The sequence below is a fragment of the Anabas testudineus genome, chromosome 13 (genome assembly GCF_900324465.2).
Source record: "Anabas testudineus chromosome 13, fAnaTes1.2, whole genome shotgun sequence".
NCBI classification, from domain to species: Eukaryota; Metazoa; Chordata; class Actinopteri; order Anabantiformes; family Anabantidae; genus Anabas; species Anabas testudineus.
Genome location: NC_046622.1, coordinates 13585743 through 13610516, shown reverse-complemented (window position 1 = coordinate 13610516; position 24774 = coordinate 13585743). Strand labels below are relative to the sequence as shown.

Here is a 24774-nt window from a genome sequence, read left to right as displayed (position 1 = left end):
CCCACAATGGGCTTCTTTAGATTGGCACACGTGGCTGGTGAGGAATTGAATCATCAGTGTCAACAGTGTTGTGCAGGTGCAGCAAAGTATCACTGGTCAGAGTTCCTAAAGGTTAAACATGTATCTCTAAAAGGCAGAAAAGTAAAAACACCATAGAAATCAGAAAAATAGATATGTTTATGCGCAAAGGCAGACAAGGTCAGCAAGCAAGCAGTGCTGAGGCGAATGAAGAAACCAGCCAGATGTCACACGGTGGGACAGATAGACACTACAAGCCGGAAATCATCCACAGGAAGCTGCTGCTTCCCCAGTGTGAATCTGTGGTGGGCTGTGCCTAACGCAGGCTGACAGGCCGCGGAGAGAAGGGGCTCTGCTAATGAGACTCCACAACCCATCTCTGTGCCGAGGAACATTCCTGAAGTGCTGCCTGTGTGACACTGCACCGCTGCGCTGTCAGCTACGGAACCTTTGATCCACAAACATACACAGAGTTTTTGCTCAGTGGCCATAAAGTAACCATGATTCTGATTGACTGAACGCATCGCTGGCCGCAGGTGGTCATAAACTAACCCCAGAGATTAACTCAAGACAACGATTGAACTTTTTTTCACGTCCTTCCACCTTTTTACCGATATAATGTTTATAATGAAGCACGAGATAAGTGAAAAATGTTGTGTGTAAATCAAGGCTACAACTAATGACTGTTGTTATCGACAATGGTTAATGCAATTATTGATTAGTTGGATCATTTTTCAATTGAAGCTATTGGTTATTTTTTGATTAGTTGATTAATCCATTGGCTAAATTACCAATAAATGATAATCATACCTCCTGGCAGAAAGGCTAGTGCGTTCATCACATATTTTACCATGAAATCTACAGTATCCATGAAAGAACCATTTCAAAGTTTAGCTTTCACCTTATGATGACTACTGATCACAAAACTTAAGTTAATGGCAATTAACTAATTAGTTTTTGAAGCACAGATGACTTAGTGTCTCTGAACACAGCAAATAAGCGGTGATGAGAGGCTAATGCTAACCAGGGGAGTTTATAAGGGGAAGTTGCCATCATTTGGGATGAATGTAAACATTGTGAAGCATCAGCGTATTTTACGCAAACCAGCATATTTATTTAAGCGCTTTTTTTTTTTTTTTAATGTGCAAATTCCACTTTGGCAAGATTGAAGTCTGGTGAAAGGAAAACAAAACTGTCAACTACTGCATGAGTTGTACATGAGCTGTTTTCCTCTGCAAAAATCATAATTCCTGTCAGAATCTGTGTTTGCTGTGGGGGGAAAACTGTGAACGAACATATTCTGCCGAATCAGCTGTCTTCCTAGAAATCTGGCTCTGTTTTTTGTGTTATACAGTATGTATGTAGGTGTGTATGTATGTCTGTGTGCGTGTGTGTGTGTATTTGTCAAACCAGGTTGTCAACTTAAGTATTTCTCAGTCATTCTGTGCTGCAATACCTGATCACAGTGTCTGTACAACTATTGTGTTTGACACACACACTGTGTGGCCCCAGCGTGTTTAAGGGGAAAGTCTTTTAAAGACTCTACGGAGCTGGGTCGCGCATGAAACCCATGTGACTCTGAGAGTCAGCATAATGATTTTCAGCACAGAGACTGTGTAACGTGGTTATAGTCCTCGATGTGAGGTTTGCCATATGGTAGAGGGACAAGAGCTTTTAAAGGTAACTGTATCCCTCCATTGCTGTTTCTCCTCTGACATTTCCCCCCCTCATGCTGGTTTCCAAGTTTATATTTGATTTAGACCAGAAATTCCCCTGGTCCACTGGACTCAACAAGAGCATTTCAGCTCATAAACATATATGTTTCTGTAAGGTAAACGTTAGCCGAAAGCAAATATGCTATGTTCAGAGTTTTAAAAATTGTGGTTTCATGTGTAGATGATTGATATGTAAAAGACTGCAGCTCTGCTTACGTGTGTGTGTGTGCGTGTGGAAGGGGAGGGGGGGTACAGGGACTCACAGATGAACAGATCAGTTTTTAACAAATCAGTGTGTGTGTGTGTGTGTGTGTCCACGTTTATTTCGGTGTTTTTGCTTTTACTTAGAGCAAATAGTTCTGTTTGTTTGTTCAGTAATGGCCATTACTTCATCACTGCAAGCTGACGCCCTTCATCAAAGAGGGAGCTCTAAAAAGGATTCTGGGTAGAGCAGGGGAACTCCAGCTGAAAACAGTACCACGACTGCATTAATAACATAGATGGCACATTGAGATAGTAACACAAAGTTTTTTTTTTCTTTTTCCAAATGCAAAACTTTGATGAAAGCAAAAGACAATACAAAAGATTTAGTATAAAATAATGAGGAAAACAATGTTATCTCCCCTTGAGCACCAGCCGCTAACATTGAAAAATCTGGCATGACACTTGCATAAACACAGACATGCACACAAGCTTATATCCCATGTATTCAAATGCTTACACTCGCGCCAAATTCATTAATTTTTATTAAGAGGGAAAACATTTGTTCCTGGGCCTGGTATCTGCATGGGTGGAATGATTTTCACCTCTGCCATGAGGTGTTGGGCGGACTCATATATCACACAATTACCCCGAGCAGTGAGCACGGCCGCCATCATCAGGGAGTGAATTAAAGATGATAGAAGGAGCTATTAATCACTGTGACAAAGCCCCTAATGGAGGTGTGACCCAGCCACTGCTGACGGGATGCCAAGGGGACGCACCCATGGGACAAATGGATACATATGTTTACAGAGAGAATAACCTACCTGTGGACATAGTCACCCCTATTCCACCCACCCACCCATTCCTTTTGTACAGCACTGTCTTTCTTGCTTTTGCTTCATTGCTGTTATTTTGAACAAATCCTTACAAATTTATATCATGCTACGTGATATTAAATATATATTTTTTCCATTTAATCTATGATGTGGTAGCATATCATCAAAGTGCATGAAACTGTGTTTGAGTCCAAATCATGTCTTAAATGTGAAACATTAGCATAAGCACATCACAGTTCATGATTTGAAAGCAATGTATATCTGATGTGTGTGTAATATGTCACGACAGGTCACATGTGAAACGTCATGAAACTAATACAGAGGTGCTGGTACCTGTGCAAAATAAACATTTGAGCACTTTTAGGGTCTCTTTTTAGAGATCAAGTGTAAATAGGCTAAAGCATCCTATAGAAGGGGCCACCTTCTCACCTCTATTGGAGGGTTTCTGCATAAAAAAGGGCTCATTATGAAATATGGAAATTAACTCCTCACTTTATGAGGACTGGCCCTCATGCCTATTTGCAGACATCATTTGTTACCTGCGATAACAGACAAAAGGGACCCAGAGCTTACCCTTGTACTGCAGGTCAAACATAATCACACATGATCCCCTCCATTAGTCATCATCCAGATTCTGAAACTGCACTCTTCATCATTCCTCTGCTGGGATGATGTATGTATTTGTGCTGTTTTTCCAAAAGTGAAACACAAAAACTGGCCTTGGAGTAAAAAATATTTTTATCACGGTTGCTGCACTGCTGTTAAACCAACTCTGGAAATGTTTAGAGAATTCAAAATATGTGGGAGGGCCTGAGAAGCTAGTGGCTCGATTTGTGTTATTGTATATTCAGTTGTTTGCCTGAAAAATGAGGATACCCTCAGGGAGACGTAAGCGTAGACTTCTGGGAGAGACAACTAATTGTGACTAAATTCCAAAAAAAAAAAGTCTTTAATTGGGTTAATTTTAACGCTTTCACAGTTACTGCCAATCAAAAAATGGCTGCCGTTGATTTGCTAAGCACTGTTAATTACAGCGCATTAGTAAGTGCATAGATTCCCTCAGCAGGGTGTATGGAAAAGTGTTTGGAGCCCCATGCCCCCAGGAGAGGCAATAAGCTTCCTAATTAACTCTGTCTTTATGCTTAATGGAGGCCTTAGTGCCGCTTTTGGGGAGTCTTTTGGTCCGCAGGTCCATTGGGGTGACTGTGGAACTGAATGATACAAACTACAGACATTCATTGCCTTAGGTAGCTCTGTGCTGTACATACAATTTTTCCCAACATAGCTGTCTTCTGCCAAGAGCATTAAATTGAAAACAGCAATTTGTTATTTGTCATCTGTATTTTTGTATTTAACTTTAACACATTCCTTAAAACAGACACAGTAATAAACACATTTTCAAAGAGCAAAAATGTCATAGTTATGTCACAAAAACGTAAAAACGTAATTATAAGTGGCTCAATTCTACTTTCATGATAGTATTTCCCTATTGCTAATTGAAAAGTGGAAAATTGATATAATTGTAAAGTACTGAGAAACTACCCTTAAAATTAGGGACAAAATCAGGTAACACTGCCGGATAAACGCCCAAATAAATTGCTATGCATGCAATTGTGTTCAGATATCCGCACATGCAACTGTCTAAGCACAAACACAGACACACACGGACCACAGAGCAAAGCTATTAACACAGTCTTAATTAATGAGAGCATTGTCGATGTTTTTTCACCCCTTTATTAGTCAACTACTCCCCGTTCCAAATGGAAAACACTCCATTAAGGGCTCTGAGCTGAGTTACCAATTAACATTGTACATGAAACTGAAACTTAGAGCTGGTCCCAGTGCACATACACATACACTCTCTCACACGCACACACACCTAATTAATTAGCATTAGTTGTGATTAATAATGAGGGGCCTTTAATGGTAAATCTGCAGCTCCGATGGCAGGCTGACACAACAAAGGCGTCTGTGTGCTTGGTAGGATTTATCTGGGGAGCTGCTCTGGGATTTTAACATGTTTCTCACAGGGCTGACAAATGGCCTATTAATTATCTAATGTTGTCTGACAACTGCTGCTTGATAAAGACGTATGTTTGGACAGGGCGAGGAGGGGAAGATACAGCAGAGGAAAAGAGAGAGGTGTGTGTGTGTGTGAGCGAGTGAGAGAGAGAGAGAGAGAGAACGAGGAGGAGAGAGAATGTGTTTGCATGAAAGAAGAAAAATAAAGTATGTGAGAGTGAGCAGAGATTAGCTACTGAATAACGCACACGGACACTCACACACACAATTTAGTGTTTACCTAATACATTTGTATTTAAAGACAGATTGCTTTGCTTCTACTTCTGTTCTTGTTTGGCATAATCAATATGAAGGCTTAACAAACAACATTTATTTTAAGGCAAATGCAAATGATGTCCTGATGAACACAGAGATAGAAGTGCAGCACTCCAGTGAAACATAGTTTAAAACCACAATCAATATCATCAACAAGACGAGAGTCTCCACATTAGCCCCACCACTTCATATCATTAAATCTCTAACAACATGGAGCAGAAGGGCATCTCTTTCTCCCAGTCCTAACTCCATCTCCATCTCCTTGATTCAATCTCTGTCCTGACTCTAATTTGTGGAGTTCATCTTCTGCCTGTATGTTGACAGGTGTTTCTAAGTGGGATGCCATTTGCCAAACAATATTTATGATTGTTTTAGCCCCACATTTGGACTAATGAGATAGGATCCCAGTTGGGCATTAAGTCAGGCCTGTCAAATGTAAAGCAAACAGAATAACAACCTAGCACTCACATTGTTTCCACAAGTCATACATCAGCTAATGCTTAAGCGAGAGAGGGCCCTCTGAATTGTACACTGTCCCCACGACAGAGAGGATGAAAGGAAAGAGTGGGAGAAAACATATAGGTGAAGGGTACAGCGGCAGAGCGATGAGTGGGAGTTAAAAAGAGGGGAAAGACAATCAGAGAGTAATACTGTGAAGGTGTAAGGAATTTCTACATGAGACCAAAAGCTTGAGTCAGTGACGTGAGCCAGCAGCCCCATACATGTCACACATGCTACACTTTGGATTTGTTTGTTCTCGTCACCTGTGCTATTCCTTTTTATTATGAATCCTGTTCCCCCTAACCTTGTCCCTTTGTCTCGGACAGCACAGAGCTAATATTTTCCCTCAAAGCAAAGAAAACAACTCAAGACAAGTACAACTGAAAGAATGAAAGGTGAAACAACAATCTGAACAATAAAACTGATAAATATACAAAACCCTATTTGCAATTTGCAAAGACATAATTTTACTTATTCCTCAAGTGAAACCAAATCGCATATATTAGCAACAATGCAATACATGTCAACGTAAACGTGCATAAATGAACATTTTCTCTCCCCCTCTTTTCTCTCTCCCTCTTTTGCTTTCATGTCATGGCTAACTGCCATTGGGTCCTAATATAATTATGGCTCACAGTTGCACACATTTGAGAAATTGATTCCTTTGATGAAATGTGAGCAAGGCAGGTCTGAGCTGAGCAGAGAGATGTATATCCAGAGTGGTTCCTGCCAGCCTCCCTCCCCTCAGCCCTGTGGAAGGCCCCCTGGGTACCAAACTGCCAGCTCAGCCGTGCACAGCCTGGCCCAGTTGTTAAAAGAAATGATAGCATATGTGCTTTGTTTAAGTTTGATGTCTTCATAATGCATTACACAATCAGATTGATTTGACAATTTCCATTATACTTGATAAAATATTAATGTAGGCCTAAGGATGGTAGTTCCTATCAAAGAGGGCGGATCTACCGTGCAGATGGGAGCTCTGGTCTGCAGCAAGAAAAGACCATCAGTCAGTACAAGCTGGGGAAAAAAAAACTGTAGGGAAATACAACCTGACTACTTGAAATGTATACTTCTAACATAAAAAAATGTTATTTTGTAAGTCATGCAACCAAGCATGAGAGCATTCAAGTGTTTGACATGAGTAATCAGGCACATCTGATTGAGATCAAAAGCATGAAGTCGTAGCGCACACTGGTGTATCAATAAGCTTGTCTCTACATTTGCATTGAGCGAAATACTCTACAGAAGAGAAAATCCTGGTGAGCACTGAGCACATAATGCCGTTGGCCACTGTCCCGACAGAAAATGTTCTACTGAAGACAATTTTGGCTATACAAATTTCTGGCTATGGCACATTAGCTTTAGATTTGCCTCAGCTGAAACCTGGAAGGCCGGTGTCAACACATGCTGTATACTGGCATCAGGTGAAAATACATGCTGCTGTTTGTTGTTAGCCATGTAGTCTGGTCAAGGAGTTAATATTAATGTAAAATATCTACCTCATATGAACTATATAACTCTTATGTGTCCACTGTACTCACAGCAAATCACACCGTATTAATGTGCAGCTCTTAACTTTACCATCAAGTTATGATGTCTCTTTGTCAACTTTCTGTATCAGCTTGGTACAAAGGTAAAGCAGCAACATCAATAAATAAATCATCTAAGTCATTTAAGGGGTTAGTCTCCTTCACCCCCACATTCTCGTTCTAGCACAGGATATCTCACTCTCTCACTCTCTCGTTTCTTACCTGTCTCCCCCCTCTCCCCCACTCTCTTCACACCCTTATCCTCACCTCTCAGTGTGCACAGCTACCCCACATCCATCACAGCCTAGAAATTTAAGCAGCCAAATTGGCCTCATCTGTCTCAATGTTAGATGCAGATGGAGTTTCTTCTGCTGAGGGAGGTGTAGTTAGTCACCCCTGCTGCCCCTACCCCTTCAATCTACTGCCTTAAAGCCAAGGCAGCCTGCACCAGTCTCAACACTATAGAACCATGTTATGAGGCCGGCTTCTGGGATAAGCAGGGCACAGCAGTGAAGTGACCACTACAGTGACCACACACACTATAGACGTTTCATTCAGTTTGCACTCAATCACGCTTTTCTTTCTTTTTTATTTTCCATCTAGCCCTCGTTCTTACTCACTCCCTCATTCTTGCTTACTCATATTGCCAGCACACATACAGCTACACAAACACACGCCTTGGTGGCCATAGCACACGCTGCAGTATAGTCTCAAGCAGCCTGGTCAGACCTGGCTCGTTAATAAAGGCCCCAAATGAGGCAGCATGCATAAAACATGAAGCACCGCGTGCTGCCGTAATGAACTGCTGCTCCATAATTGCATCTCAGAGCCGTAAAATGAAGACAAAATATTTGAAGAGGGATTCTGTCACCTCTCTGCAGACGCAACACTAATCACAGGCATTCTTCAGGGCCCTCGGGGTCTACCCCTGACAGAGAGCAGGGGCTAAACGCCTGGGGCGGCAACACTGGCAACACCCTCCAACTAATGGGACATAATTGAATGATTGCTGATTAGAAAATAGTTGGAGAGGTAATAGTATAACACTGTCCACTGTGTTATCTGAAATGATTCCACTGGGGAAAAGGATATGATAATAAGGGAGAGAAACAGATAACAATATAAACATATATCTATATAACTCCACTATAAATAATACCCATTAGGAAATTAGTTCATCCATTTAAGGATTTTGGGAGTCGTTAATGTGGCTGAAATTATTTTCAGTGGATAATAGATAGATGGTGCAAAAGCTAGCTTGTTTGTACCTGTTTGGGGAACCAGATGGTTGACTATAATAGGATTTTCCAGCCAGACAATATGTTAGTGACAAAAGACCAAACTGAACTGACCAAAAAAAATAAAACTGTGAAATTACAAATTGATTTATTCAGAAATAAAAAAACAAACACAGTTCATACTACAAATACTAAAGACAACACACACACAGACACACACACACACACACACACACACACACACACACACACACACACACACACACAGTGACAAGCTCAGAGACAGGCAGGCCTCCAGATGAGAGATTGGAGTCCCACCCAGGGGTGTCACCCAGACAGTTAGAGAGTTGCTGTTGTGACAGGGTGGCTGCAGTGACATAATGAAGGTGCTGTGGTTGTCACGGGGGGTCAGTGGTGATCACACTGCCCAGCTGCGGGGGGTTAGGGACACGTATAATGAATCCCAGCAATGACAAATGGTCCCCAACTTGGGGCTGAGGCATCTGACAAACTCATGCGCATCACTTGGACATCTTAACACACACACACACACACACACACACACACACACACACACACACACACACACACAGGCACCCCACAGACACAGGACGAGAACACAAACACACACACACACACACACACACACACACACACACACACACAGTGAAAATACAACCGAGAAATGTTCACATTCTGTCAGGATATGAAATATCTGAAGGTGACAATTTAAATATTAAATGTTTCTCGTGAAGGAGCCTCTTGATATATACTTTGCTCAGCTTAATTAATGTGAAAAGAGCCCTTCATTTTGCTGGAGTGGCACTACAGTTGCAGGTCAAAGGTTATCAACACTTGCATTGTTTAAGATGAACAATGGGTCACATCAATTCAGAAAACAGCCCTCTGGAAGTATGAACATATAGAGATGCTGAAAAATGGGCTACGTATACATCAGGCCCAACAGAGCTTCAAAAATCAGAAACAAAATCTGTGTATGGTAAAAAAAAGAAAAACTAACTATTGGAAAGCAGAGGTATTTTTAATTTGACAAGCTGACCACCTACTACCAACCTGACATCCTCCATTTAATATTTTTGGATATGAATAGGCTTTGTCTGAGGGTTACGTTTCCACTCTCAGGGTCTGCTTGCCTCTAGCACTGCCCCAGCAGCAGGCCAATTCCACCTTAACTTTGTTACAGAACTTGTTACATACAATAATGTCCTCAGCTGCAGAGACTTTCCAAACCACAGTGCGACATGTGGAATGGACCCGGGCATGGAAAGGTCCTGGAGAGGATGTTTGTTTAATGATTGTTGGAAGGGTAACATTCAGTCCTGTGCCCTGAGCAACAAAATCCCCCTCGGAGCACTGAAGTTGTTTATGTTATTTGTTAAGGATGTCAATTTCCCTCTATTTAGGAGGTGATTTAAGTGGACAATACAGTCGGATTGTGTTCTTGAATGGGGATTGTTGTCTCAATGTGTAATGCACTACGCAACTCTACTTGGGAGTTTGGACTTATACGGCGTGGGTCAGTGTCAAAAATAAGAGGCGCATTCAGCTTTACTACAGGAAAAACCTGAGAGTTGATTGATTGAATTGATTCAAGGCAATAACGTGATTTGATTTGTTAAAATATTGCAACAATTTTATTTTCTATACTCATTAATGCCTGTAAAATATAGAATGCATTTACTGAAATTGCTAAACGTTAGTTAAAAAACTGGTTGGTCACCTGTTTGGATAAATGTGCATTACACTTTTTTCACTGGACACGCAGTAGTCCGTACTACTGTGTGCATGCGTGTGTGGAATAAAGGTAGAGAGTAGAGAAGGTAGACACCAATGAAAAGTGACAGCTGCCAAATGACAGTGAGATTGAGCTGGGAATGCAAAAGGACAACGAGGAAAGGAGAGGAACATGACAGTAACAGCAAGTCAGATTAGACTGAGATCACACAATCATGCACATGTACACACGATACAAAGCACAGCACCAATCCTACTCCAAGCTCAGAGGGGGCGGGGGGTAGATGGGAAATACGGTGCTGTAACGAGTGCTCAGTGTGTCATTCAGACAGATGAGAAAGATCACAGAAATTCCCCGTTTCTTCTTCCTAATTCAAACAAACAGGGACTCTAAGCAGAGCCACATGGCCTCCCTTAATGACTGACATTTTGTTTAAGAACCATCCATAATGACCTGGTTTGAATTTAAATACTTGGTGTTTATATCGCAATGAGCTGCCAATTTTCACCAATGCAAAATTCCAAAGTACTTGAGTGACTTGAGACTGTTGACTTCATGCTTTCTCTTTCTCTCTGGTTTTCCTGTTTTGTACATATTTGGAGTGGCATGACTGTGAAATTAATGACAGATTGCCTGACCATGAACATGTTTAGCATTAAGTAAAACAGATTATCAGGAGATCTCGAACGCTAATGCATTTGGTGCCGCATTATTTCAACGAAGTGATTTTAAACCTTAAATTTCACCAAAATATGCCGATTATGTATTTCAAACTACATTTCCTAACATTTGACAGCTTCACTGACTGAGAAAATTTTATTCACCATCTCAACAGATTTATGCAAAGAAATGGCATAAATTTTACAATTATCATTTAAGAAAATCCCCAAATTTTCAATTTAAAAGCATTACTTTAAGAAAAATCGTAATAGACAATAAGCACAAAGCTGGATCCAATGCAGGTACATCTACACGTGTTCTGCAAAAGAAAAACATTTTTATGAGAACTAGATATTGACTAGGGAACTAAAGCAATTACGAACCACAACAGCACAAAGATTAAACTTCTTTTGAACCACTTGATACATCGGCAATCCACTAAAAACAGCCACAATGGAAAGCATCCCCCAAAGACATTAAAGCGTTGCAGCCAATTAATAATAGCCTTATTTTAACCTGCTACGTGCACTCGTGCCACCAAAAAAATCAATCAAGGTCCAGTTTTATTTATTTCTTTTTTTCATATTGACAGACTGCATAGAGTGAAAGAATGTTAACTCTAGATTAACAATGCCACAGCAATGTACATAGATGGAATCAATTGTAATTAAAAATGAACAAGTGTTCTGCTTTATACACTCAAAGAGTGCACTGGTCATTAAATACATTTTCATCAGGTATCAGTAAAAGATTTAAAAAAATAAGTCTATGGCTTCTGCTTCCTTTGGGATAGCATTCAACCCTCCCACACTTGCGTGGTGAACTTACCCGTGCTCGCTTTGCAATCAAACGGCACCAAATTAAGTATCAAACAATTTAATGTTATGTGTCACTCTCCAAAACAATCCGCATTAGAAGCTCTTAATTAAACTTTCCAATTCAAACGTACTAATCAGTTTGCAGCAGAGTGGGCGCTTGTTTTTCCCACATGAAACGCCACGGCTGGCCAGCCCGGCCCATTGCCTGCTCATTAACATGAAGGTGTGATTTGCATTTCCTGATGGACTGTTCCAGTTTTTAATATCCTTCTTTCTGCTGTTACATCAATCATGGAAGAGGGAGGCCACCATAGGCCACTATTAACCCTCCAAATCTGCCACAAAACAAATATTACAAGAGTTCACTAATTTGGAGATCAAAAAGCCACTTGTCCATTATATAATTGAAATGAAGGTGGAGTGTTGCACTTCTGAAGAGCTCTATAATTACCAGCTGTTAATTGCACACTTGTGGTGTCTCACGTTTAATTAAAAAGAGCAGCTCGTTGCTGGACGATAAGCAACGATAGAGAGGCAGCAGTTTAATCAACAAAGCAAGAGGAATTTGTTTCTGCCGTGGCCAGCAGCGGGCTGGAAAAATCTTCAAATAACCCAGGGAGATTAAAACATGTCCATTAGGACCAATCAGGTTTTATTTGGGGTGGCAGGAGCGAGGTGCATTTGAAGTCATCCCGCTGCAGAGTGCTCGGCGAAGCACGGCTGGGGGTGTGGGTCTAATCAGCCCGCTGCTGGCCCTGAGCGCTCAAGTGGAGGAATTAGACCCCGCTGGTAGTGAGAGAAGGAAAGGAGGACAGAGGGTGCAAGTGAGGCAGTAGGGAAGGAAAAGCACTCCCATCACGCTCCCTTTCCTCTTCTCTCACTTTCTCTTTTCCTGCTTAAGACTGTTACTTGACTTTGTTTTGTTTTGACTAGTGTGACAGTGAGCCAAAAAAAGGCTTTAAACAATGTGTCCTGCTTTTCGAATGGACTGTTTGCTTCACACATTAGTCACTGAAAGACAACCTGGCAATCTGTACAAGCATGAGATATCTCTCCAGGATGTGTCAGTGCCCCTAGACAATACACAAACAAGCCCAGGTCCTTTTGGACGTACAAGAGAAAGCCCTTCCACCTATTTCACAACCTATTGAACCACAACAGTGCAGTATAAACCAAGTTGAAGAACATATTTCTGTGCTTGATAGTCCCAACATATGGCTATAACTCACATTGTGTTTATATTAAAGAGACAGTTACCTTGGTCAGCAACTCTGGGCTGCTGCCAGGTCTCCAAAAGCTTTCGGTTCACCAGTCACATACAGTACATGACAGTGATAACCTCATCCACCCTTTCTCTGACCCCTCTGCTCACTTGCTGGTATAACTGTCTGCCAGGAAGTGTCCTTCGCCATGCTTCCTCCCTCTCATGCTCCATCAACACCTGTCAGCGGCCGGTATCATGATGTAAAGATACTGCCTGCAGAGACAGATGCTGACAGCTGCTAACTCACAGAAAACCCTGAAATTACTGTTATTGGTTTGATAACAAAAAAGAAAGCTAAATGTGCTATACATCAAATTTCATCCAGTTTTTCATTGAACACATTAAGAATCACTAGGGGCTTCCCAGACCCCCAGAGTGTCACAACTCTTTTAGATAAAGGGCTCTGGGTTTATCTAAGGAAACAGTCGCTGGAGCGAGGATGGTCTGGCCTCACTGACAGATTAGTCCAGCCCAGGCCCACTTCCTGCCTGCTGAGGACACTAATTAGAAGGAAGGACTGACACCACAATAAGAGCTGACAGTTGAGTGCACTTAGTACAGCTTCACACAATCCACCGCTGTATTAGTACAGCAGCCACGCCAAGCCATAAATTTCATCACATTAGCTCGCGCTTATCTGATGTGACAAAGTTAACCTGGATGTTGTTTAGACAGAAAAGTGCAAGGGCAGTCCTGAGAAAACTGTGAGGGTGCTGATTTATCAGTGGAAATATGTGAAGTGTTTTATTTGAAATTTTATCAACCTCACCTCACCACCCTTTTTTCTCTGGCGTCCAACTTTACGCCAGCCCTCTCTCTAGAAACACACACCCTGAAGGAGACAAAAGTCATTGTGAGCCTGGTTGGTTCCCAGTGTTAATGGCATCCTGTTTACACACGATGAACAGTGTTGCAGGGGTCACGGTCACTCACACACTCACACTCTGTCTGTCTGAGTTTTATATCTTATCCTTCAATTTAAGTGACCTTTGACCTACTGAGGTATCCAACAATACAACATGAGTACCTCTGGAAGAAAAGAATGTGGCTCATTCGCCAGCAACAAACCAGAGGCATGTATGTGTGTACAAAACACAATGTAAGTGTGAAAAACACTTGCCAAGACACCCGGGCCGACTTTGCCCCACACACACAAAATCACCAAATGAAGAAAAAATGTGCTAATACCCAAAAGGGCAAATTTATAGTACAGTTATACATATGTGCATGTAACAGGCGGAGCTGTTATACAACACCAGCATGAGCTGAGCCTTTGTTTTATTTTGAGAGGTGCTGCCCGTTATTGGATTGCTTTACACTGGCTTACAGAATTTTATTCCAGAGGCACTCTGCATGGTGTGGAGGGTGTTGGAGTGAGAAAGAGAGCGAGACAAGTGCGGCACTCTTAAAAACGTGCAGCAACATCAGGAGTGTGTTAGTATTTATTCATCAGGAAGTCAATGTCTCCCCCATTCAAGCCCAGCAGGGGTCCTCAGGTACAAGTGGTTTCGCGACACATTAACCCAAACTTACATTATCTTCAGAAGTGAATTACAACCTTCCAAATGAACCCACCATACAATGCTTGTCCATCATATTGTGTAACAATATTGCATTGGCGTGTCATCTGACTTTACATGTCTATCGTACATAATTACAAATACAGCTGCTTTGCTCTGTCTCTGTCTGCGAGTGAGGAGAAACATGCTAAAAGTGAAAGTGAAAAAGCGGTCATTTTCTGGGACTCTCTGTGGCTGTGCCAGCGGGCGGAGTGCTACGGGTCGAACGCCACAATGTGCCTGTCAGTCCAAGGGACGTCCCAATGGAGAAGGGCAAGAGGCAGCCCCCACCAACCTTGCCCATCGATCATCATGACACCACAAGCTGCAGTCATGGGAAACCCACCACTGGCCAGTTGCTCTGAGCCAGAGTTTGGAGGAGAAGGGGGAGACAGAACTCACCATTCATTAAAAACACATTGTTTTGTTTATTATAACTAGTTAATGAGGTTGAAGTGAAGCCTCGCTTTGTTTTTCAAACACTTCCAGAGGGGATTTGGAGGCAGACGGCCCTGTTGCTGGGTTTGGGCAAAGCAACTCATAAGAGGCTGGGTGTTTTATAATGGATGTCTATAGATTTTATGAGAATGGAACGGGCCATGTTAGGAGTGAGATCCTCGGTTCTTGTAAAATGAATAGTTTTTAGGGCTTAACTCCATATGCTGAGCTCAGACTCTGAATACTTTTTCTTCAGCTTGCCATCTCATCTTCCTTTTCTCCAAACCACTCCAATCCCTTTTTTTATGATTCCAACAGAAAACTTGTTTTTGATTCTACAGCCAACACCAACAACAGACATGACTATTTAACTGTGATGGCTACAAACTGTGCACCTCAATGTTAATCTTTCAGACCAGCAAAAAAGGAATAATAAAAAAAAATTATACAAAAAGACGAAGAAAGTAAAACAAAAGTTGCATCTTTGTGAGTGGTTACTGGGACGTGTGATCCATTTTTACAAAAAGATAAAAAAGATTTTCCCTGAAAGCAGGGAGTGAAGTGAAAAGTGTGCGTTTGCAGCATCAGCAGTTTGTGGAGCCAGAGGCCCCCCTGTCACCCTGTCTGGTGGAGATATGAGCCAGGGCTCACTCCCTGTCCGGCCGCAGCAGGGGCCTGGGCTGCCCGCTGACATGCCTACTTTAATTGTTAGTATTAAATCACTTGCACTTTACCTCAAGATGTTATCTGCCAGGTTTTAAGATCTTTTACAGTAGTGAGTGTGTGCTGCTCAAACATGAAACACCCTAGAGTGACACAAAGATATTCACTGTAAGCCTCACCCACACAGACAGGGAGATGTGTGCGTGTATGCAGACACACACACACACACACAGTGGAGAGTCCTGTATTAGAGTGACTGTTGGTGGAGTGGACAGACAAGCAATCGGACTCCGCCCCACCCTGACTGCGGGCCACCCGTCAGTCACTAAGCACAACGCACCACCAGCTGTTTGCTTTAGGAAGGCGGCTCAAAGCCAATTAAAATACACTTAGAGCCGTGTCCGACTTGTGTTTGGAAAGATAATATATGTCCAGGAGTCCAGTCAACACAGTGTAAGCAAGCAGGCTAGAGGGAAGCACTCTGTATCATTGATATTAATCAGAATGCACTGCGCCATAATCACACAGACAAGATACTTATCCTCCTTCTAAAAACAGAGGTGTACCTGATTCCCCTCCAGAAAGAATGATATCGTGTTTGATTTCATGATTTAATAGACGTACAGTGGCAAGAAAAAGTCTGTGAACCCTGTCCAATTTCATTCATTTTTGCATTAATATTATGACAAGAGTATTAACAAATATAATGTGCCTAAAATAATAACACAAAAACAATTCTGATCTTTCATGTCTTTATTGAGAATAACCATTAAAACCTCATAGTGCGAAAGGAAAAGGTATGTGAGCCCTTGGAGTAATGACCTCTAAAAAGCTAATTGGAGTCAGGCATTAGCATATGTGAAAGAAGATTATTTTGAGGGTGTGAACTAGAGCTAGTAGAGATTTTAACTGACAAAATCTACTCTAGCTTTTTGAGTTTGCTCCACACAGGAAGACTTTGGGACTGTGGCTACTCTACCAAGAAGTGGGCGGCCAGTCAAAATGACCCCAAGAGCACATTGAATACTCAACAATGAGGTAAAGAAGCAACCCTGGCTAACATTTGTGTTTTGTGTGAGTCCACAGTAGGTAAAATATTGAACAAGCAGGGTGTCTATAGCAGGACACCACAAAGGAAACTGCTGCTTACTAAAAAGAACATTGCACATTGACATTCCTCAGCAATATTAGCAAAATGTTTTGTGGACTGATAAAACTATATTGAACTATTTGGAAAGAACACACAGCACTATATCTACAAAGGCACAGCATCATCATGAAGAATGCATATAAAGTATGGTGGAGGAAACATTATGATTTGGGCCTGCTTTGCTGCATCAGGGTCTGGCCAGCCAGGTCTGTGGGAAAATGAATTCCCAAGTGTATCAAATAATTTTTCAGAATAATGTGAGAATGTCTGTACGTCAGCTGAAACTCTGTAGACGTTGGATGATGCTAAAGGACAATGCACTAAAACACACACCAGAATGGCTTCAGGAAAAACAAAATCCACCTTTTGGAGTGGTCAGAGCCCAGACTAGGCCACCACAGACTGACACGACTTGAATAGAGCCACACACATAAGGCTTCCAAGAAGAATATGACAGAGCTAAAACAGTTCTGTCAGAAAGAATGTGATATAATTCCTCCTGAACGATGTGCAGGTCTGATTCACAGCTACAGGAAGCGAGTGGTTGATGTTATTGCTGCCAAGGGCAGGGTCAACCAGGTATTAATTGCAAGGGTTTACATACTTTTGCCACTATCACTATGGGGTTTTTACATTTGTTCTCAATAAAGACATGAAGGATCAGAATTTCTTTTGTGTTATTATTTTAGGCACATTATATGTGTTAATACTCTTGACTTAGATAAAGATCACACCACATTTTATGACAAATTAATGCAGAAAACATGACATTCAAAAAGGTTCACATACTTTTTATTGCCACTGCTATATGCTGCATCTGCATGTGCATTAGGCAGTACAGATAACACTTTACCTGTAAAAACTGTAACACTGGTGAACTGTAGCAATTAGCTTCAAAATCCTATAAAAACACGGCTGAACGTGTAACTGAAAACATTAATCATCTAAAAATTAGTAGCCTAATACACAAATGTGAAACATATGGACTTACCATTAAATGTGAATACACATTGAGAGGCGACAATATGTAAGGACTGTGAGAGTAATAACACACACACACACACACACACACAAAGGGCAGAGAGTGCTGATATGAGTGGTGGTGAGTGGTGAGCAGAGACGGGAGCTCCATGTCTGTTCAGTGTGTTTTAAGAGTGTTTAAATGAGTGAAAAGTCAGTTATGGCTTCCAGATGGAGGCCAGTTTGATCCAGATCATTCTGACAGGCCTGGACTTTGATGTGCTGCTGCCTATTACTGACATTACAGGGAGACAGGCATATTTCTCCCTAATCACTTCCAACTCCTCCACACCAGTGCTGCGTATGGCCTGTACCAACTGGCCGCACCAGAACTACAGTGCAAGTCTGTCTGTGTGCACGTACAAATGCCATTGCCTTAGCCTAGCTGTATATGTGCATGCTTTTAAGTGTGTGTATTTGTTGTGCTATTTGAAAAAAACGTTGCTGTTAAAATCTTTTTTAGGTTTGAGTATGTGCAGATAGAGTGGCAAGAAAAACTATGTGAACCTTTTGGAATTTCATACTACTACTACTCTGCATTAATTTGTCATTAATTGTGATCTGATCTTTATCTAAGTCAAGAGTATTAACACATATGATGTCCCTAAAAGAAGTATAGCCCATTCAGGCAGAACTGCTTTAGCTCTGTCATATTCTTTTGATGCCTCATGTATTTTTTGATACACTTGGTAATTCATATTCCCCTCAATAACTCCAAGCTGGCCAGGCCCTGATGCAGCAAAGCAGGCCCAGGTCATGATGTTTCCTCCACCATACTTTACAATTGGGCCTGCTGTGAAGTGTCAATGTGCTCTTTGGCAAACTTCAGGCATTCAGCAATTATCTTTTTAGTAAGCAGCAGCTTCCCTTGTGGTGTCCTGCCATCGACACCCTGCTTGTTCAATGTTTTACCTACTATAGACTAATGAACACAGATGTTAACCAGTCACGCGGGGCTGCTTTTTTACCTCATCTTTACACTCATATGAGTGTTTGTTGTGCTCTTGGGATAATTTTGACTGGCCGCCCACTTCTTGGTAGAGTAGTCACAGTCCCAAAGTGTTTCCATGTAGATTGTTTGCCTAACCGTAGACTAGTAAATATATAAAGTCTTTGACATCACTTTGTAACCCTTTTTTTTAGCTTTTTGTAATTCAACAATTGTTGTTCATAGATCCTCTGAAAGTTCCTTTCCATGAGGCATGGCTCACATGGGTATATTCTTTGGAGCAAACTTGAAAAGTTAGGGTTTTTTTGTCGAAGTAGCTCTAGTCCACACATCCAAACTAATTTCATAATTTATGGTGGTTCTCAATAAAGACATAAAAGATAAAGATTTAGATAAATAAATTTTTTTTGTTATTACTTTAGGCACATTACGTTATAATTATACATTATAATGCAACAATACTCTTGACTTAGATGAAGATTAGATTACATTTTATGACAAATTAATGCAGAAAACCATGAGATTCCAAAAGGTTCACATACTTTTTATTGTCACTGCTTGTCTTCTGTAAAATGAGCAGCAAAATTAGCAGTAATAATGTACACATTCATACCAGAGCCTGTGGTGACCCAGAATGTCTGCGTTTATCCTAAGATTGTATTTCAACCTGACTTTGAATGTCCTCCTAACATTTCATCATAAAACCTCAAAAGCAAAGAAGAGGACAAGAAAGGAGAGTATAATGGCTTCATTTATGCTAAAGGGAGAATTCCCTTGGAAAGATCCATCTTGTCAGGCAGGTTAAATATAGTCCAGACAGACAGACAGAAGGGAATAATTCCTCCACTTCCCTCTCCACCCTCACTCCCAAGTCAGCCCAGTGGAAGTCATTTCTCAGTGACCACAGAGAAGGAGGACCAAAGGGGAAAAGGAGCGCCACTGTGCTCCTCACTAATCATTCTGTGACCCTGAGACCACCCCTCTGCTACCCCTTGCAAGTCTCTTCTTCTTCTCCTCCTCCTCATCTCTTGGTTTTTGGGGGGACTGTGAAGAGGGATGAAGAGTGGAGGAGTGAATCAGGCCGAAGTGTCCCTATTTATCTCCCTCAGGCAGGGGAATGCCAAGGGGCCGGTGCTTTGGAATCCGCTGTTTTGTCTGTCTCTCAGGGAGAGCTGGACTGAGACCACTTGGAGTAGCACAGGGAGGTATTCAGAGCAAAGTCTGGAGGGCCCTTCAGCAGACAATGGTGCAGCCCAAGGACAAAGTGAGTCCTTGATGAGGGATCTGTGAAGAGGTGCAGGTGTCTGGGGTGAAGAACAGTCTCTCAGGCCTGACCCACTTATCTCCAGCAGCTTCTCTTCTCTTCTCTTTTCCCCTGATCACTTTCCTCCAAACAACAGCTTCTTTCGGATTCTTAAAATGTACATATACTGTAAAATGGGCGCATACTCACTTTGCCATGCATACAAATGCCACAGATGTGTGTTTAACCTATACATGGAATTGGGCACAGAGACATTGGTCTACTCATGCCAGGGAGGAAGACAGGAAAAGGCTTTTGACCCTAGAGCTTTACTCTACATTCCTGGTAATTGCACGCCATCATAATTTGTGCCCGAAAAAGCAAACATCTAAATAAACCCTGTCAAACCATGTTGTCCATCTGCCGGCAGATAAGATGAAGAAAATAAGCCATGTTCCATAAACACAAACACAAGGGAACACAAATCAGCGGCCACAGTCACCACAACCATAAATTAGCCTCAGAACCGTTTTTAGCATTAAAGTTTGTCAGGGGGAGGACAGTGAAAGCAGAGGACAACCCACTCTTTAAAATCTCATCACTGCTGTCACTGCTGTACTCTCTGCACCACAAAGCGACACTGGGATAACATCTACATGTGCTGCCGAGTGAAAACAACAAAGATGTGACCACTGAAATGCTGGCGGGCCTGTGAAGGCAGGGCTGGGTTACCCGGCAGGCAGGAGTGACTTCAGTGAACCACAGAGGAGACGGCAAAAAAGAACAAGTCACAGCCCCCTAGTGGAAACTACATCAGTTATGTTTCTTGCACATTAAGCCAAGAAAAATTGTCTACTATTTCAGCAGAGGCCTATCTCATCAAAGAGTTGTATGCTAATAGGTTAGTAGGGACAGTTTGATCTGTCCTTTGATAAAACGCAGAGTGACTTGCAGTGATGGACATTTTACTTGGGTACATAAAAAAAAACAACAACTGTAAAACAACAAATGAATCTCATTCATTCTACAGTGGTTTCCCTTTATATTACATAGGTAAGAGCTTCTGGAAAGACATTACCTTTGTAGAGGAGCTCTTGCAACATGAAATGACAAATCGACTATAGCATTACACCAGGCTCTCGAGAGACACCTAAGTGTATTATGCTTGTCTGATTCTCCTGGTTGGAACATGCAGGGCCTCTGAAATTTCACAACCAGATTTATCTTATTTTCTCAACGTATTTTCATATCTATTTCCTTTTCTTTGTGAATTAGGCAGTAAATAAAGCCATGGGGCCCTCTGCATAGTAAAATCAGCTGGAATTGCTACATTAAAGAATGCAGGCAGGGTGTAGCCGGAGCCATCCTCCTGGATTTGGGCAAATTCAGCTGATGCAAAACAAGGAATTAATTTGAGGGGAGCGGCTTGCGTGCTGAGCTTGGCGCTCTGACAAAGATGAATGGCATCATTCCAAGCGAATGGTAATTTCACTTTTTGTGACAGTGCTTTAGAGCAAAAGCGACTCGGGACGCACAAAGCATTTGCAATCCCATTGAGGGCCCTTGGTACCTGCCTATCAGACACTGCACATTGTTTACCAATCATCTGATATTGATTGGTTTCAGACTAAAGTTTGAAGATGAATTAGAGTGGGAGAAGGTTAAGTCCTAACCTTGAAAGATTTAGTGTCTATTCAGCCTGCATGTAGGACTCTCCTCAGCTCACTCGGAGAATAGAGAAGTTTTAAATTCAATAGGGGGTGAGAGACACAAAACGTGTCACATTCACCAAGTGAATCCACTGGAAGAAACTCAGAAGAACACCCAAAAAGCATAATCTTTCTCCCCAGTTGATAGAAATGGTAATTGCATGTGTGGGATAATACTTTGAAGCTAAGGCCTCGGCCGGACAGACCGCCTATTTAGGTTAAAAAAGGGGCAACAAAACAGCTCCTTCTTAACGCTTTTGTTCACTTCTCCAGTCTTTTAAATGTTTACTGAAAAAGAACCTTCAAATCCACTCTCCATCTCCTGCACAATGTGGCACCTATCACTCTTGGGTGCATGGACACATTGTATTATGTGAATCATTGATATGTAGCGATCATTCCCATGAATCATTTTCTATTTAACATTCAAATTCTTAGGAATCCGATTTCATCCTCTTGAGATGGACAAAAACATTTTGAGTGATAAAGAGCATAATTTGAATACTGTTACTCTGTCACACAACTGATTGAAACCAAATACTAGGGGATATCAGCTATCAAAATGAAACAACTATTTAAATTGAAACTGTCGCTACTTGCTTCTTCTGCATGTGCTGTAGCCTAATAACTAATACTTTGAAGTTCTTGCACAGACAAATGATAGAGCACCACAGGACACCTGGAGTCTCCATGTTAACATGCTGCAGAAGTGATGTTCCTACTATTTGAGATTCATATTTTGACATTTTCACAGAGGCAAGAGCATACTGGTACCACAGAGTCCCCTCAGCTTCTTGGGATGTATCATCTCCCAGCGTGAGGACAGAGCTCTAAATGGACCACTGGCCACCCATCACAGTTGGGCCACACCACTTAACACCACCCACCTATCCCCCTTCAACTGACAACCCCTCTAGTCTAATCTAAGGCTCTCCAGGCCTCTCAACCTCCCAACAGAGCTCAGGGCAGGCAGCACTAACCCCTCAAGATGCTGAGGGCAGAGGTTGCTTAGAGAAAGTGCATGCATACTTGTGGTCTGATGTTGAGAAGAGAGCTAACATCATCCCTGTGCTCATACAGTGAATCAATAAGTCATGTTTTAAACATCCCTTTACTAACCTAGACAGCACTAAAGAAAAAGGTCAAATTCTTAGATATTCCTATGTGGGTGAGAAAAAAACAAAAGAAAAAAAAGAAACCCTAGTTTCAGGTGTAGACCATAAATGTAATATTCAGAACAAAATTTCAGTTCTCAAAACACTCACACACACGAATCCCGGCTGTGGAATACCTAGAGTAGGGGTCCTTAGGCAAGACTTCTTTACGCTTACCCTGCCGACCCTTGTCCCTCGTATCCCACTTGTAAGTTGCTTTGGATAAAAACGTCTGCCAAATGACTAAATGTAAACGTAAACGACTAAATGTATATGTAAATGTAGAGCAGGCTGCTTAAGATACAGGTGTGTTGTCATAACACAGAGACAGTTGAGCAGATGCTCAGACTTCAGTCTGAACAGGACAGCAGGGCTTGGGGTCAGATGGCTTCTGTAAATCATCCAGAAACTATTATGAAGATCGAGTGGGAGAATCCACACGTGCTCTGCCTGCCACTACTATCTAGACATTTTACTAAGCTAAACAAACGTCGTCTTAACTAAATGCACAAAAGAAGGAGAAAAAATGTGATTGGCGAAAATAAATGTATTACTTAATTATTACTTTTTGGTGTATTTTAAAGTTACAATTTTTGCCAATTATCAAAGAGTCAATCACACAGATTGACCCTCTAATGACCTCTTGGTCAAAATTACAATTTGACCTTACAAATGTTTTAAAAGTTTTGCTCTGTGAAGAACACATATGATGGTGATAAAGGAACCTGTCATTGTTTCTTGTATGAAGCTTGCTAATATAAGCACACACACCCGCAGACACACACACAAGCCTTAGGTTTTAGCTAACCCTCCCCGCCTGGCCGGCCCTCAGCCTTGAATGCGAGCAGCACTTAAACTTTCCCCTTTTCAAACAGCAGAGCACAAAGAGAGGACCACATCAGTGGCCTGCTGATCATCCCTACAGACGGCTGAGCCATACAACAGGCAGGTCTCTGAGCACGTCCCCACATAATGTTACCATATCCCCCATCATGCATGCACTTGGTTCAGACCCGTATGCTGTGTATAAGGCACTCCCTCTCATGTGAGACTAGATAAATTCTTTAGAGAAGGCCAGTGAGAATGAGTATGAGCGGTAGGGGTGAGGTGTGGAGTAGGGGGGGTCTGGTGCTGCAGCTGTCCCACTGGCCACATCCACCCCCTGAATCGTCTAACCACCCACCACCACCACCCCAGCAGCAGGTTTCTCCCTACAGAGGAAAAAAAAAAAAAAAAACACGCTTCATTACATCCTCTCTCCCCAGAGCAGCTAGGGGCCTTTCAGTGCAGATAAGCCTCTTAGACATGAAGTAGCGCTCAGGGCAGCATTTGAGTGACAGCAGGAAGGTTTAGCCATTCAGTGGACAATGCTCACATTCTCTGGCTTTAATCTAGGAGGCGGACAATGATCTGTTTTTTAAGGCCTCATCTCCTCTGCTTTTCCCACAGCAGTAGGTGACTGGCACAAGGAAGAGAAAAAGAGACAGAGTGGGCCGAGGGCCGGCAGGGAGAGAGCACCGCTATCTCCCAAGGCCTCATGTTTCCTTGACAGTCCAAACTGAGGTGGGACAAGAGGGAGTGAGGGGGAAGGAGGGGGTTAAGTTGAAGGAAAGCAAAGCGCATCAATCACACACATACATCCACACACATACATGCATGGGCACAAACAATCACTCTGTGATGGTTGAGTGCCTCTGTGTGACAGAAAGGCAGGTGAGAGGCCTGCTGGTGACGTGGCTTAGTGTAGAGCTTTGTCATTCTTATCTGCTCTGACCACTGACATCCATCCCTCCTCGGCCATTGTGTCTGTTTCTATGATGTATTTATACAAACGTTAATGCATGGGCAACTGGGGAAAAAGAAGCCAGACAATGTGAAAAGATATACAAACAACATCATCTGTTTTGATTTCGGGATACAATGTAACCTCTCAGACCGTCTGGACCCTAATGTGCTTTGATGACACAAAGCATTATATAATCAGTGTCAACCTTGATGAAACTGAGAACAACC

At 42.0% G+C, this 24774-nt stretch overlaps 1 protein-coding gene across 12 annotated transcripts in view; it reads right to left on the bottom strand.

Moving 5' to 3' along the window:
• Window positions 1-24774, bottom strand: part of mecom (MDS1 and EVI1 complex locus) — a 127249-nt gene that overhangs the window by 85749 nt on the left and 16726 nt on the right. The window lies entirely within an intron of this gene.